General features: G+C 40.0%; 1 protein-coding gene across 3 annotated transcripts in view; it reads right to left on the reverse strand.

Moving 5' to 3' along the window:
- Nucleotides 1-14,207, reverse strand: part of SERGEF (secretion regulating guanine nucleotide exchange factor) — a 227,113-nt gene that overhangs the window by 129,293 nt on the left and 83,613 nt on the right. The window lies entirely within an intron of this gene.

A 14,207-nucleotide genomic window follows, 5' to 3' on the forward strand; every position in this document is an offset into this window, starting at 1 on the left:
CCTCCTTTGGGGCTCTTTCTACATTTATTTTCAATTGCCAGATCCCCAAAGGAAAAAATCAAATCACTGACGCTATTTCAAACTTCATGCTCAAGGCAGCCACGAAGAGGATAATAGGGCAGCTCAGCTTTTGCTCTTTGAGGCAGGAAGACACCCCATGGCTGTGAAGGAAAGGCAGGACACGTGTGAGGACATTCAAAATAGAGCAAGGAAACCCAAAACAACAGAAAGATAAGAGATGCTGGAGGAAAAAGCTGTTCGGCGCCATGAATCATGCCAAGGTAACTTATTATGTTATTATATAAGAAACAAAATGAGCTCTCAGCATTGCCGGTCATTTACCGTTTCCTCTCTTCATGCATTCAGTCAGCAAACATTCACCCATTACATGCCAGGGAATGTGCAAGGCAGCACAAGGAGGATTTCTAGTAGCAGAACATCAGCCCACAACTGCGCACTATGTTCCTGACGCACTAGGCTTCCTTCAGGTCCAAGGTATAAGGCCTTTTCATGCGTTGAGACAGGTTTCAGCTTAAATGCCTCTTCCTCCAGGGGGTCTCACCTGATGCTCAACAAATATTACTCCATTACCCCCAGCAACTCCTCTCTAGTGAAGAAATAATGGATAACAAGGCAAGACGCCAGTCTTGCTATAGGAACTTATCAGTTATCAAGGCAGAATCAGGCTCAGGGTAACAGGACAGGAACTGGGGCAGGTCGATACACGGGTAGCAACTCAGATGACATCTTACTGACTCCCAGGCTCTGAACACGAGCTTCTTCAATCTCTGTGACTGAAGTACAGTTCTGGGCCCTAGAAGGAGCCTGCAGGTGGAGATCAAATGACTGCAACTAGAGGAGAAAATGGTAGGGACCCGGCCCAACCCTCACACCAGACGATGGCCTTTGAAGCATTCAGACAGAAGCAGACGTGACTCTCCTCCCCAACTACGCTGTCCTTAGGAAACTAGAGGGAACCCTAAGGTCTACATGTGGGCCATGATCTCTGAGTAAAACTGTAAGCCCAGCAAGGAGAAAGGCAGCACAATGCAAAGGGAGGAGGGCTCAGCCTAGGCGCGGAGGACAGGGCTCGAGTCCAAAATCTGCCACCTATTAGACTCATGCTGTAGGGCAAATCTTTCGCTTATCAAGGCTTCATTTCACCGTTTGTAAGTGGAACAGGTTGGACTAGGACGAAGCCTAGGAGCCCTTGCAGCACTAAAGATCTGAGATTCTAGATGCAAGCCAACCAGCTGTAATCAGTGGGCAGCAAGAGAACTTTTCAATCATGCACACCACTGATCTGCTGCTCAGCTGCACTCTCGATTACACAGTGGGTAAATGGTCAGAAGGAAGAGCTAATACAGTATTTCCTGAGCCTATTTAGTCTCCGGATTCAGCACTGCACCTGCTTCTTCCGCATTTGCAATTTACCAGATACTATCACAGGCGCTCCCCTGAACCAGCTACTATTTGTCACTTGCTTAGGTATTTAAACCTGTCTTCTTCCTTTTTTTTTTTTTAAGACAACTAGATCATTATAAAGACAGTCATTAAAATTGCCAAATAAAATTTACCCAGAAAACAAGTTTCTCCTGTCCTTGTTTCCATTATAATAGTAATACCTATAATGAATTGCTGACTTGCACGGAAGAAAAAAAAAAAAACCTATCAGAAGGAACATGGGGGCAAAGAGATATGCCTACTTTGGAAACAAATAATGCCACACAGAGCAATGTAACCCATTCCTTACCCAGAGCCTTTTCCTTATGGAAACAATACTATAAATGACACTCAGTATCCCAGGCTTGTTGCCTTGCAACAATACCCACCCTCATCTGCAAACACATACCCAACATCCACTAAGTACCTTTTAATATAGCCTAGTTATTCTTTTCAAGGCTGGAAAAACGGTGATAAAGTGCACTTTCTGTCCTTAAAGTATGAGGCTCCAGGTCAAGTGGTCCCAGCCTTGGAAGAAAAAGTGGAAGAACCCAGTTCACAGGCCAGGGGACAGCAGATGCAAGCACTCAGGCCAAAGAGCAGATTGCAAAGCATTGCCCCAGGCCCACACCATAAAGGCCACATAATCTCGGGGCAGCAGTTAAACTGCAGCCCCAGACCATCAGCATCAAAACCACTTGGGAACCTGTTAGAACTTTGATTCTCAGCTCCACCCCAGACTTACTGAATTGGAAATGCCCAGCACTCTGTTCTAACAAGTCTTCCAGGGGATTCATGCATGCTTCAGTTTGAGAACCACCACCTTAGAGCATCCAAACTGATCCAAACTGCTGTATCTCTGCCGTAAAAATGGTAGAGAACTAAGTTGCCCATTAAACCTAGTGGAAAAACAAGAAAATTGGGTAAGAAATTGGTTTTTAAAAATATCTTCAATGGTACCTGGGAAAAGTAGGCTTATTAGAGAAGGAAGAAAGAGACAGAAGTGCTGGCCTTGATGCAGAAGGGACTGTCTGCACAAATTCAGGAGCCTTGGAGGCCAAGGCCCTAGGCCTTTCCCTGTGTGGTACTTCATTTCCCAATATTACAGCCTATTCAGTCCCTTGAGCTGACAGCCCATCACTGCAGACGGCATTTCCACACACTCACCACCAGGCCTCGCAGACCTAGCAGCCACCATTAACGCCACTTGATTCTGGGAGGAACCATAAATAGGAAGATGGAAAACAAACAAACAAGGAGCAATAAATGTTGTGAGGTCACTAAATCTAAAAAATGAAGGGACAATTAAAAGTAAGAGGGAGAAAGAAATGCACGATTATGTATGAGAAAGAGACTATTTAAAGTAGGATCTGCTGAGCTCTGAATAACAAAAGAGAGAAAAGGATGGTTGGATCAGCCCAAGGAGAGAAGAGGAAATGCAGGAATATTAAGTCAGGGGGAAAGGAACCCAGCACAGCTTAGTTGCTGTCCAAAAGCTTTAGTTTTGTTTGTCTTTTCCTGTTCAGTTACTGCTTTAGGGGGGAACAGCGATACAAAACAACTTCAGGCTGGGTAGGGGAGGCAAAGAGAGGGTATTGGGCAGTGGATTATTTCTACGCACGTTAATTCAGTCAGTGATCTTAACTAGCAGTACTGTACAGTTTAACTTGTGGGAACAACCAATAAAATGTACCCATGATGACAAAGACTACACGTTAGGGACGCCTGGGTGGCTCAGTTGGTTGGGCAGCTGCCTTCAGCTCAGGTCATGATCCCAGCATCCTGGGATCGAGTCCCACATCGGGCTTCTTGCTCGGCAGGGAGCCTGCTTCTCCCTCTGCCTCTGCCTGCCTCTCTGTCTGCCTGTGCTCTCTCTCTCCCTCTCTCTCTGACAAATAAATAAATAAAATCTTAAAAAAAAAAAAAAAGCTATTTCTTAAAAAAAAAAAAAGACTACACGTTAATATTTCACTGCAACTAAATTTTAAGACAATACATGTGATTTTAAAATATCTGTTTTCCTGGAATGAAACTCAATGTCAAGTTAGGTTTAATTTTATGGTCCAAATGCAATTTTTCCTCCAGCAGACCACAAAATGTTAACTACTGAGGAAAACAGTAATAATGAAAAGGCAGCTTTACTGAAAAAGCAAATTTCCTGTAGAGATGACCTGTGGTTCTACAGATCACAAAGGAAAAGACACTCATGGTTAATCATCACCCATCTAAAGATAGTTCATTTCTAATATCTTTCATTTTAAACAATGTAAACAACTCTCTGGGCTTTGAAGTTTGTAAATTTAATAATGTTTCAATTCACTACTGGTTCCCATTGATTATCTCTCATTTTAATCTTTATTGATTGATTAATGTCATCTTGAGACATCCAAATGACAAATTGAAGGGGCGGGGGGTGATAAGCCTTGAGTTGGACCTCTACTGGGAAGAGCACTAATCTGGGAATCAAGAGACCTGGATTCTAGTATTTGCTCAGCCACTACCATCCACCAAACCGGGAAAGTCACTCCAGCTCTCCAGGCTTCAGCTTCCTCATACATAAAATGACACAATAATCTTTGCCATAATTCACTAAATTGTTGTGATTAGTGCATGAAAAAAACAAGGAGCTGTTACTATGAGACTGTACCAAGATTCCCATAAATTCAAATGAAACAAGGAAGCAAACAAAACTTCTACTGAAAAACAAACTGCTTTTAAAAGCTTTTAAAATTAGACAAAGAAAAACACCCTACTTTAAGGATCGCAAATATCAAGGTGGGCAGGTAGAAACACTCAAAAATTGTTCTCAGTGTGGTTGGATCCTCAAATTTTGGATCATCAAAATAAGCGTCTTTGGAAAAACCGAGTTTGAATAATCCCAAATGATGCTAGAGTTACCATAGCAACAAATGGGCCCATTAGGTTGGGGCAATCAGTAAGAGCCATCAACACATGGCTCTGCTTTACCTATGAAAACAACCACAAGAAAGTTTCTACTAAGGGTGGCACCTCTATGCTTGTAACTTCTTTGAAATATACAAGTGCAAAATGCTCATGAAACTAACAAAATTCAAGTGATTTTTGAATAAATTGAATAATGAAAAAGACTAAGCAAAACACCTTTTTTATGTGTTGAGATCCTTGAATGAAAGGTATTGTCTGGATACATATATCACTGCTCTTTATTCAGGAAGGAATATCAATCAAATGAGTCTATAGACAATCTACTCTGAATGTTTCTTTAGCTGCTATATTAATAAAAGGTAATATAATACATGGTAAATATGTACTCGACAAAACAAGAGCTTTCGATCTCTCCTGATTATTAGGGGATACTCAAATTCAAACAAGCCAAACCATCCTTCAAACAATTCAGATCACAGAGCTAGACAAATATTAGCTTAGCTTGCTTCCCAGCTGGTAGGCCAGACAGAGTTCAATCTAGTTACAGATTCAGGAGAAAAGAAATGGCCTATGTCATTTAATTCACTGTCCTATTGAACCCACGTATCTGACTGCTCTCCTCCAAGTGAGACCCAGGGCTTAAAAATTAGTTCTACTATTAACTACAATGATCCACTTCAATGTGATGGGACTAAAGGTGGGGCGAGGACTGGGAATCTTAATGTAAAAACTTCACAAAGACCCTTAATTCCTCTGGCAATTACAAAACAAACACATCTCTAGACCTCAGACTACTTGATACTGGTAGGCCTATAAGATAAAGGAACTAGAGACCAACATTTATTAAGTAACCTCAACCACATGAGTTTCTAATAAAACCATATAATCGAAAAGTTTTATCCCAGTTTTATTTTTGTATAATAATAGAGGAAATTATACAAAGAAAACTCCATCCAGAAGTCCACCATCTAACACTTTTTCTCATTATTCAACATTCTCTTTCAAATCCACATCTGAGCACAAACAAAATTTTACTCAGAGATATGACCCAGTTCCCGTTTCTCACTTAATCCAGAGAAAGGGTTTTCAAACTGTGTCCTACAGAGCCCAGTGTTCCCTAGATGCACCCCAGAGGCTACCGTGAAGAGCGGACCTGCCAGCAGGCAGCCAAGTGGTAAGGCTTTATTATCCCTTCCCCCACGTTTCTTTCCCTGTTCCCAATTCAATCAGAACAGTTCCACTTCTGTTTTACATTTTGAGATTCTGCATACAATTTTATTTGAAAATAAAACAAAAAAATACTTCTCTTACTACTAAGTATTTGAAAACTAAGAACACACAAAACTTTGAAATTTTCGAGCTAGGAAGAAACTAAAGAGAGTCAATGCTTTTATTTTACTGATGCTAAAAGGAGACCCAAAGAGAAGACAGACTTGCCCAAGCTCATACAGCAATTAGGAACTGGAATTAGATCCCAGTCTCCATCCCCGATTCAAAGATCCTATTCCTAATTCAGGAACTATTCATTCAGTTTTTCAATAAATATTTATCAAATGCTACCATGAGCCAAGCATTGATTTAAGTGCTGGGAAATTAAAAGGGACAAAAAATCCTGCCCTCATGGCTCTTATAATTTAGTAGAGGAACACAGATAATAAATACAAGAAATGAATATACAGTATATTACAAGGCAATAAAGAAGAAAGATGGGGGCACCAGGACAGAAGAGCTTGAGGTTACAACTGGTGAATTTCCTCAAAGACTATTATCATTAGTTCTTTATGTACCTAATAAAAATACCTGTGTTTGGTTATAATGTTAAACAGGAAAATGGCGATGTCAGAAGATTCTGAATTCGCCTTCTCCCACAGATGCACTGAATCCATGGTTGTATATGGAACAATTTCCTCTGAAGAAAACCTACAACCTGGCAGAGGGACTCTTCTCATTGAGAAAAGAAGGAAACTACATCGAAGCAGGTAGGAAAGGCTGAGACACAATGAATAAACCCCACCCCTAGTCCGGGGACTTAAAATCAGGAGGGAATCAAAACTGGGAGCTTCTCCTACAGGAGCAAAGGGTCTGTACTCCACATCAGGCACCCTAACTTTTAAGACTGGCAACTGAGAGGCAAGCCCCCAAAACAGCTAGCTTTGAAGACCGGCAGGGTTGTAGTGAGCCGAAGACATCTACTAAAGGGCCCCACACAGAGACCGACATGCCCCAGGGCCTACTGCAGAAGCAGCACTTTGAAAAGTGCCCAGACTTTATGTGAGTGACACTCATTCCCTAATCTTCAAGTGTGAACTGAGGGACAGGTGCCTGCTAGGATACTCTCCAGGGACAAAGGCTGGAGAGCACCATCTTCCTACTCTCATTCTGCCTTGGTAAAGCAGCCAAATGCCATCTGGGTTTTGTTCCTCCTTTTTTTCTCTTTCCTGCAGGTGCCATCTTTATGCTCCAGCTGGCAGACACCATCTTCCATGCTCTCCCTCTGCCTTGCTGAAGCCAGCAGGCACCATTTTTTTTCCTCTGTATTTCTCTTCTTTTCCTTCCTTTTTTCTCTTTTCTTTCTCTTTTCCTTTTTTCCCCTTTTTTCACCAAGTGCCATCTTTGCACTCCCCCTCTGCCTTCCTCCAGCCAGTGCACATGAGCTTCACACTCCTCCTCTGACACACTCCAGAGAACCAATATCTCCCCAAAGGGAGCTTCTACACACATTTGGTACCCTTGTTTTTATGTCCAGGAACCCAGTTTTTATAGCTATGACCTGGGGAACACCCCCTTGATCACCTGGCTCTGAAGGCTAGGGGTTTGCGTTTCTGGGTCCCATAGGACTGTAACAATCAGAAGAAGAGTTCTTGGCAGGCTACCACTCCCAGGGCACTGCAGAGACAGTACCCTGAGTCTTTCTGAGAAAGAGGCCTATTCCCTGGTCCAGGAGCTTTGGCCTGGCCTTTAGTTTGGCGGCGACTTATACTGGCCTATGGGGGTTCTCCCAGGCAATAGAAACTGCTGTTGAATCTTTGTTCTCTCCCTCTGCATCCCTCCAGCTCACCAATATCTTACAGAAAGGAACCTATTCCCTTCTCTGGTGCCCTGACTTTTGTGGCTGCTACCAAGGGACATGTCTAGATTGCCTGGCTCTGGTAGCTAGTGGGGCTTTTGCACATGGGTCCCACAGGACTATAATCAATGGAGAAACAGTTCTTAAACAGCTTCTACCATGGAGCACAGCAAGAAGCAACAGACCCAGGAGCTCTATCTTTCTGGAAAGAGGCCTATTAGCTTATCATCATAACTGCAGCCTGAGGGCAGGTTTCTAATTAAACACACATCTAAGCACTGACTGTAAACCCTTCCTGAGAGTTTGAAAAACAGGCATTATCTTTGTGCTCTCCCTCTGCCATGCTCCAGAGCATGGAGTCTCTTGGAGGGGCGCTCTTACATGTCTGGCACCCCAGTTTTTATATTTGGTGTCCTAGTTTTTGTGGCTGCCACCCAGAAGATACCCCTTGATGGCCTTACTCTGGTCATTAGGAGCATTTGTGTTCCTGGGTCCCACAGGACTGTAACAATCAGAGAGACACTTCTTGGCAGGCCACCATCCAGGACACTGTACCCACTGATCTTTCTGTAAAAGAGACCTACTTGCTAGTCCTGGCACTTGAACCTTAGGGGCAGGTTTCAGGTTTGGCACACATCAAGAGGCCACAGAAGTGCAATCAGGGAACATAGGCCAGGGGATGCCATCTTTGTGCTGTCTTTCTGCCTCACTACAGCTCATGAGTATCTCCTAGAAAGGAGCCCTGATTTTGTCATTGCTGCCTAGGGGATACTTCCAGATTGTTTGACCGTTGGGGCCAGCAAGATTTACACCTCCAGCCCCACAGCACTGTATATATTAGCATTATTTAAAAGCTGTTGCCTGGGTGCCTGGGTGCCTGGGTGGCTCAGTCAGATAAGTGTCTCTCTTTGGGTCAGATCATGATCCCAGAGTCCTGGGACCAAGCCCCCCATCAGTCTCCCTGGGAGACTCCCAGGGAGTCTGCTTCTCCCTCTCCCTAAACTGCTCCCCCTGTTTGTGCGCACTTGATCTCTCTCTCTCTCTCTGTCAAATAAATAAATAAAATCTTTTAAAATAATAAAAATAGAAATAAATGCTTTTGCCTGATGTTCTGGCTTCCAATAAGCTTGAAACTAGGTGCTAGCTGAGATCCTACCCTTTAGAACACCAACTGGTCTTGGCACACTCTCAGCTACTAAGAGCTTTCAAAAATAAAATAGGCTGCTTGGAAAATCACAAAGATTTCAGAGACAACCAAGAGATAGGGCAGGGTTGAACAAGAAGGTTTATCTCCTACATAAGGCCAACCCTTTAAGGATGGAAGAAGTGGCTGTTTTATCTAGGGGACAGAAACCAATACAGAGAGTCAAGCAAAATGAGAGAACAAAAGGATATTTTCCAAATGAAAAAGACAAGATAAAAATCAGGAAAAAAAACCTGAATGAAACAGAAATAAGTATTTTATCTGACAAAGTGTTCAAAATAATGGTCATAAAGATGCTTACCAAATTTGGGAGAAGAATGGATAAACAGTGAGAGCTTTAACAAAGAAAAAATATGTAAGAAAGTTCCAAACAGAATTCAAAGAACTGAAGAATACAGTAACTGAATTGAAAAATACACTAGAGGGGTTCAACATCAAACTATATGAAAGAGAGGAAAGGATAAGTGAACTTGAAGACAAGGCAGAGACACTCACCCATCAGAACACCTAAAAGAAAAAAAAAAAAAGATAAAAGGTACAGATAGTTTAAGGGGTTTATGGAATGCCACCAGATAAACTAAGACTGGCAATACGGGAGTCTCAGAAAGAGAAGAAAGACAGAGGCAGAAAACTTATTTGAAGAAATAATATCTGAAAACTTCCCTATCTGGGAAAAACAATAAATATCCAGATCCAGGAAGCCTAGAGAACTTCAAAAAAGATAAACCCAAAGAGACATACACCAAGATATTAAGATTAAAATATCAAACACTAAAGACAAGGAGAGACTCGGAAGCAGCAAGGGAATAACTTGTTATATATAAGGGAACTATCAGAAGACTATCAGCAGATTTTCTAGCAGAAACTTTGCAGGCCAAAAGAGAGTGACATGATATATTTGAAATGTCAAAAGAAAAACATTTTCCAACCAAGAATATTCTACCCAACAAAATTATCATTTGGAATTGAAGGAAATAAAGATTGTTTTCTAAACAAGCAAAAGCTAGAGTTCTTCATCACTAAACCAGCCTTATAAGAAATGCTAAAGGGACATCTTTAAACTGAAAATAAAAGGTACTAAGTAGTAAGAAGACGACATATGAAAGTATAAATCTCATTGGTTAAGGTAAATATATAGTAAAGGTAGTGACTAAATCACTTACAAAGCTATATGAAGGTTAACAAAAGTAGTAAAAATAGCTGTAACTATTATAATTAGGTAGGTATACACAAGATAAAAAGATGTACAATGTGACATTAAATTAAAGCATTAGAATGCATTCAAACTTAAGTTGTTATCAACTTAAAATAGACTCTTATAAACATAAGTTATCATATGTAAGCCTCACAAGCAAAAACATACAGTAGATACACAAAAGATAATGAGAAAGAAATCTAGGCATACCTCTAAACTTTCTAAAGAAAGTTAATAAGCCATAAAGGAATACAGTAAAAGAAGAAAGGATATAAAAAACTACAAGATAGCAATTAACAAATGGCAATAGGTACACACCTATCAATAATTACTTTAAATGTAAATAGCCTAAATTCTCCAATCAAAAGACACAGAGTTGCCAAATAGATTAACAAAACAAAACACAAGATCCAACTATATGCTGCCTGCAAGAGACTCACCTCAGATAGAAGAACATACACAGGCTGAAAGTGAAGGCAGGGAAAAAGACAGTCTATACAAATCAAAGCCAAAAGAAAGCTAGGGTAGCTATACTTACATTAGACAATATAGACTTCAACAAAGACTATAATAAGACACAAGGAAGGGTATTACATATTGATAAAGGGGTCAATCTAAAAAAAAATAACATTTTAAAATATTTATGGACCCAACATAGGAGTACCTAAATATATAAAGCAAATACTAAGAGAACTAAGGGGAAGAACAGAAATACACTAATAATAGGGGACTTTTTTACATCAATATTTTACACCTTATTTACAACAATAGATGCATCATGCAGACATAGAATCAATAAAGAAACATGAGTTTTAATCAACATGTTAGACCAGATGGACAAATCTAAACAGACCACTCATTCAAAAGCAGTAACATACACATCTTCTCAAGTGTACATGGAACATCCTCCAAAACAGATCATATGTTGGGCCACACAACAACTCTTAGCAAATTTAAGAATATTGAAATCACATTAAGCATCTTTTCCTATCAAAACCTAGAAATCAATTACAAGAAGAAAACTGGAAAATTCACAAATATGTGGAGACTAAACAACATGCTACTGAACAACTGACAGGTCAATAAAGAAATAAAAAAAAATCAAAAGACATCTTGAGCTAAATGAAAATACAACACACAAAACTTATGAGATGCAGCAAAAGCAGTTCTAAGAGGGAAGTTCATAATGATAAATGCCTACATAAATAAGCAAGAAAAATCTCTAATAAACAACCAAACATTACACCATAAGGAACTAGAAAAAGAACAAATGAAGCCCAAAGTTAGTAGAAGGAATGAAATAACAAAGAGCAGAGCATGAATAAATGAAATATAGATTAAAAGACAATAGAAAAGATCAATAAAACCAAGAGCTGGTTCTTTGAAAATATAAACAAAATTGACAAAACTTGAGCTAAACTCACCAAGAAAACAAGGGCTCAAATAAATAAAATCAGAAATGATAAAGAAGATGGTACAACTGATATCAAAGATATACAAAAGATCGTTAAGACACTACTATGAACAATTACATAACAACAAGCTGATAACCTAGAAGAAATGGATAAATTCCTAGAAACATACAACCCTTTGAAGACTGAATCATGAAGAAACAGAAAATCTAAACAAACAAATTAGAATTTGTTAGTGAAGCTGTCTAGTCCCATATTTTTTTTTGGTAGTAATTTTAAAACTCCCTACAAAAAAAAGAATGGGACTAGACAGCTTCACTAACAAATTCTACCAAACATTCAAAGAAGAATTAATACTAATCCTTCTTAAACTCTTCCAAAAACTAAAAGAGGAAGGGACACTTCCAAAGTCATTTTACAAGGCCAAGATTACCCCCCTACAAAAACCAGACAGGGGTAACACAAAAAAAGAAAATACAGGCCATTATCCCTGATGAATATAGATGCAGAAATCATCAACAAAACATTAACACACCGAATTCAACAATATATTAAAAACACCATATGACATATCAATGGGATTTATTCCGGGGAGGTAAGGATATTTCAACATTTAAGAATCAAGTGACATGATATGCCACGTTCATAAAATGAAGGGTAAAAATCAGATAATCATTTCAATAGGTGCAAAAAAAAAAACAAAAAAAGCTTTTGACAAAATTCAACATCCATTTATGATGTTGGATACACAGGGAATATACCTCAACATAATAAAAGTCATATATGGCAAGCCCACTATATATATACATATGCACATTATATGAACATAAACACAGTGTAATATTATTCAGCCATGAAAAAGAAAGAAATCTTGCCATTTGTGACAATATAGATGGACCTTGAGAGCATTACGCCAGGTGAAATAAGGCAGAGAAAGGCAAATACCGTATGATCTCACTTATATGTGGACTCTAAAAAACCAACAAAACACCCAAGCTCATAGCTAGAGAGATCAGGTTGGTGGTCACCAGAGGCAGAGCATGGGGGTGGGCAAAATCGGTGGGAGAGTTGAAAGGTACAAACTTCCAGTTATAAAACAAGTAAGTCATAGGGATGTAATGTACAGCATGGGGACTATAGTTTGTAATATTGTATTGCATATTTGAAAGCTACTGAGAGTATATCTTAAAAGTTCTCATCACAAGAAAAAAACTCCGTAGTCATGTATGGTAACAGATGTTAACTAGAGTTACTCTAGTGATCATTTTGCAATACACACAAATATCAAATCATTGTGACTGTACACCTGAAACTAATACAATGCATGTCAATTATAACTCAATTTTTTAAAAGTGTTAAACAGTACCCTAGAAGCACATGTGAGCGAGATATTAATTGTTGTACTTGGCTCTAGTAGAAATCCACGAATGTGGCAAAAAGAAAAAAAAAGAAAAGTGAGGAGACCTGGCTGCCAGGCGTACTCTTCAATGTGACAGGGGATAGGAAAATTAAGTTCTCTGAGCCTCAGTCTCCTTACTTGTAAAATAAGCGGGCCAGAGTAAATCTTCTCTGAAGTTCCACACCATCATTCAAATAGCAACACCCTCTAATGTGCCAAAAGTATTATGTAATATCTTAGTAGTCATATCAGCATTATTATTCCAATCCAAAGTAACCCTAATAATAACATTACATTTATAGAGTTCTTCACAGTTGTCAATGTGTTTTCACATGCATTTCTCATCTGACAAGTAACAGGACAGCATTTTTTTCCATGTTGTAATAAAGAAGGCTGGCCCCTTAGTCAATGCAAGGATAGGAAGCCACCCGACCTCCAGGGCCCACATTCTGGTCTTAGTATGGCTCTGGTCAAGGAAACCGGCAAGACCCCTCACACAGGACAGACCCCCAGATTTAGGGCTGCCATTCAATAGAGCTGAGGATGAAAAGAGTTGTTTTTTGTTTTTTGTTTTTAAGATTTTGTTTATTTATTTGAGAGAGAGAGAGAGAGAGAGCACAAGCAGGGGGAAGGCAGAGGGAGAAGCAGGCTCTCGGTGGAGCAGGGAGCCCAACAAGGGGCTCAGTCCCAGGACCCTGGGATCATGACCTGAGCCAAAGGCAGATACTTAACCAACTGAGCCACCCAGGTGCCCCAACAAGAGCATTTTAAAGATTTTTATCTATCTATTCATAGGCTCCACACTCAGCATGGAGCCCAAAGTGGGGCTTGAACTCATGACCCTGAGATGAAGACCTGAGCTGAGATCAAGATTCAGATGCTTAACTGACTATGCCACCCAATCACCCCCAAAGATTTTTTTTAAGATTTTACTTATTTGACAGATAGAGACACAGAGCACAAGTAGGCAGAGCAGCAGGCAGTGGGAGAGGGAGAAGCAGGCTTCCCACTGAGCAGAGAGCCCAATGCAGGGCTCAATCCCAGGACTGTGGGATCATGACTTGAGCCAAAGGCAGATGCTTAACTGACTGAGCCAGCCAGGCTCCCCACCCCTGAATTTTTTTATCTTTATTATTTTATTTAGTAATCTCTACACCCAACATGGGGCCTGAATTCACAACCCCAATATCAAGAGAGTCACATGCTTCTCTAACTGAGCCAGCCAGGTACCCCAATAATCCCTTCCCCATTTGAGGGGTATAGGAAATTTTCCCAAAAAATGAGACACTTCAGACACACTCAGGCATCTGTCACTATATTAGTGCTTCAGCAAAGGGATTAGGGACTAAGATGCAAACTTTAATAATTCTTGCCATACTAAATATATGTCAAAAGCTATTAAAAAGCCTTGATCCAAGAATCTTATTTCTAGAAATCCTTCTGAGAAAATAATCAAGAGATGTGACCAAAAATTCAGGGACAGGTATACCTTGTGTGTTTTTTGGTTTGTTTTTTGTTTTTGTGCTTCTCTTTATTGCACTTTACAGATACTGCATTTTTTACAAATTGGAAGTTTGTGGCAA

This window comes from Neovison vison, chromosome 7 (assembly GCF_020171115.1).
Source record: "Neovison vison isolate M4711 chromosome 7, ASM_NN_V1, whole genome shotgun sequence".
Classification (NCBI taxonomy): Eukaryota; Metazoa; Chordata; class Mammalia; order Carnivora; family Mustelidae; genus Neogale; species Neogale vison.